Below are 3486 nucleotides of genomic sequence, written 5' to 3'. Positions count from 1 at the left end.
CAGGATCATAAGCTTCTTCCTCAGATGAAGCTTCCTTAGTACTGCCAGGTGCATTTTGCATTCCAGACAGACTTTGAGAAATCAAATTGACTTGCTGAGTCAATATCTTGTTCTGAGCCAGTATGGCATTCAGAGTGTCAATCTCAAGAACTCCTCTCTTCTGACTAGTCCCATTGTTCACAGGATTCCTTTCAGAAGTGTACATGAATTGGTTATTTGCAACCATTTCAATTAGCTCTTGAGCCTCTGTAGGCGTCTTCTTCAGATGAAGAGATCCTCCAGCAGAGCTATCCAAGGACATCTTAGATAGTTCAGAGAGACCATCATAGAAAATACCTATGATGCTCCATTCAGAAAGCATGTCAGAGGGACATTTTCTGATTAATTGTTTATATCTTTCCCAAGCTTCATAGAGGAATTCTCCATCCTTCTGTCTGAAGGTTTGGACCTCCACTCTAAGCTTACTCCATCTTTGTGGTGGAAAGAACTTTGCCAAGAAGGCATTGACTAGCTTTTCCCAAGAGTCCAGGCTTTCTTTAGGTTGAGAGTCCAACCATATTCTAGCTCTGTCTCTTACAGCAAAAGGGAATAGCATCAGTCTATAGACCTCAGGGTCTACCCCATTAGTCTTGACTGTGTCACAGATTTGCAAGAACTCAGCTAAGAACTGATGAGGATCTTCCATTGGAAGTCCATGGAATTTGCAATTCTGTTGCATTAGAGAAACTAATTGAGGCTTAAGCTCACAGTTGTTTGCTCCAATGGCAGGGATAGAGATGCTTCTCCCATAGAAGTCGGGAGTAGGTGCAGTAAAGTCACCCAGCACCTTCCTTGCATTGTTTGCATTGTTGTTGTTTTTGGCTGCCATGTCTTCTTCTTCTTTGAAGAATTCGGTCAGGTCCTCTACAGAGAGTTGTGCTTTGGCTTCTCTTAGCTTTCTCTTCAAGGTCCTTTCGGGTTCAGGGTCAGCTTCAACAAGAATGCCTTTGTCTTTGTTTCTGCTCATATGAAAGAGAAGAGAACAAGAAACCGTGGAATCCTCCATGTCACAGTATAGAGATTCCTTGAGGTGTCAGAGGAAAAAGAAAAATAGAAGAAGGAGAAGAAGAATTCGAACTTTAATTAGATAAGGTTCGAATTGTGCATTGAGAAGGAGTGGTACTCCATAAATAGAAGGATGTGAGAAGGAGGGGAGTAATTTTCGAAAATTAATTAGAAGATTTTGAAAACATTTTTGAAAAACACTTAATTGATTTTTGAAAATAAGAGTGGAAAAGAAATCAAGTGATTTTTGAAAAAGATTTGAAATTAGAAGTCAAAAGGATTTGATTGAAAACTTAATTTGAAAAAGATGTGATTAAAAAGATGTGATTGAGAAGATATGATTTGAAAACAATTTGAAAAGATATGATTTGAAAACAATTTTAAAAAAAAAAGATTTGATTTTGAAAATTAATGACTTGCCTAACAAGAAAAGATATGATTCAAACATTAAACCTTTCTCAACAGAAAAGGCAACAAATTTGAGATGTTCAATCAAATCATTAATTGTTAGTAAGTATCTTTAAAAAAGGAAAGAAATTGATTTTGAAAACATTTGATTGAAAGGATATGATTTGAAAAAGATTTGATTTTGAAAAACTTTGAAAACTTGAAAAAAATTTGATTTTGAAAACAAAATCTTCCCCCTAGCACCATCCTGGCGTTAAACGCCCAGAATGGTATACATTCTGGCGTTTAACGCCCAAAATGCACCCTTTTTGGGCGTTAAACGCCCAACCAGGTACCCTGGCTGGCGTTTAAACGCCAGTCTGTCTTCTTCACTGGGCATTTTTGAATGCTCAGCTTTTTCTGTATAATTCCTCTGCTGTATGTTCTGAATCTTCAATTCTCTGTATCATTGACTTGAAAAGACACAAATTAAAAATATTTTTGGATTTTTAATAATCAAAATGCAACAAGAATCAAATAGCAATGCATGCAAGACACCAAACTTAGCAGTTTGTATACTACTGACACTATATGAGACACATAGACACTCAAGCCAAAAGAATTCAAAGATCAGAGTAAGAAATCATCAAGAATTACTTGAAGATCCTTAAGACACATGAATGAATGCATGCAATTGACACCAAACTTAAGATGAGACACTAGACTTAAGCAAGAAACATCAAATATTTTTGGTTTTTATGATTTTTGTAATTTTTTTGTGTTTTTCGAAAATTAAGTGGAAAAAGGTATCAAAATTCTTAATGAGAATTCCAGGAATCAGTGCAATGCTAGTCTAAGACTCCGGTCCAGGAATTAGACATGGCTTCACAGCCAGCCAAGCTTTCAAAGAAAGCTTCGGTCCAAAACACTAGACATGGCCAAAGGCCAGCCAAGCCTTAGCAGATCACTGCTCCAAAAGCAAGATTGATAAAAATCATCAAGCTCTTGTGATGATATGTTGAAACCTCGGTCCAATGAAATTAGACATGGCTTCTCAGCCAGCCAGATTTCAACAAATCATCATGAAACTCTAGGATTCACCTTCAAGAATTTCGAAAAAAAATAAATGCCTAATCTAAGCAACAAGATGAACCGTCAGTTGTCCATACACAAGAACAATCCCCGGCAACGGCGCCAAAAACTTGGTGCACGAAATTGTGATCAATACTTTTCCAAACATAAACAATCCCTAGTAAGGGCTCCAAAGACTTGGTGCTCAATACCATGGTATAAACACAACTTCGCACAACTAACCAGCAAGTGCACTGGGTCGTCCAAGTAATAAACCTTACGCGAGTAAGGGTCGATCCCACGGAGATTGTTGGTATGAAGCAAGCTATGGTCATCTTGTAAATCTCAGTCAGGCAGACTCAAATGGGTATAGTGATAAACGAATAAAGCATGAAGATAAAGATAGAGATACTTATGTAATTCATTGGTGCAAGAGCTTCAGACAAGCGTATGAAGATGCCTTCCCTTCCGTCTCTCTGCTTTCCTACTGTCTTCATCCAATCCTTCTTACTCCTTTCCATGGCAAGCTCGTGTAGGGTTTCACTGTTGTCAGCAGCTACCTCCCATCCTCTCAGTGAAAATACGTCCCTGATGCTCTGTCACAGCATAGGCTAATCATCTGTCGGTTCTCGTTCAGGCCGGAATAGAATCCATTGATTCTTTTGCGTCTGTCACTAACGCCCTAGCCTGCTAGGAGTTTGAAGCACGTCACAGTCATTCAATCATTGAATCCTACTCAGAATACCACAGACAAGGTTAGACCTTCCGGATTCTCTTGAATGCCGCCATCAGTTCTTGCCTATACCACGAAGACTCTGATCTCACGGAATGGCTGGCTCGTTTGTCAGGCGAGCACTCGGTTGTCAGGCGATCAACCATGCATCGTGTATCAGTAATCCAAGAGATATTCACTAAGCCTCTTATGCTTGTAGAACAAGAATGGTTGTCAGTCACCTTGTTCATAGGTGAGAATGATGATGAGTG

The 3486-nt window shown here is 38.9% G+C and overlaps 1 non-coding gene across 1 annotated transcript; it reads left to right on the top strand.

The window, feature by feature from the left end:
- The first annotated feature begins 355 nt into the window (after nt 1-355).
- Nucleotides 356-463, top strand: LOC130963836 (small nucleolar RNA R71). Its single transcript, XR_009079954.1, has one exon. It is a non-coding gene; the product is annotated as a small nucleolar RNA R71 (small nucleolar RNA).
- Nucleotides 464-3486: the final 3023 nt, after the last annotated feature.

The sequence above is a fragment of the Arachis stenosperma genome, chromosome 2, assembly GCF_014773155.1.
Source record: "Arachis stenosperma cultivar V10309 chromosome 2, arast.V10309.gnm1.PFL2, whole genome shotgun sequence".
Lineage (NCBI taxonomy): Eukaryota > Viridiplantae > Streptophyta > Magnoliopsida > Fabales > Fabaceae > Arachis > Arachis stenosperma.
This window is presented reverse-complemented; position numbering and strand designations above follow the sequence as displayed.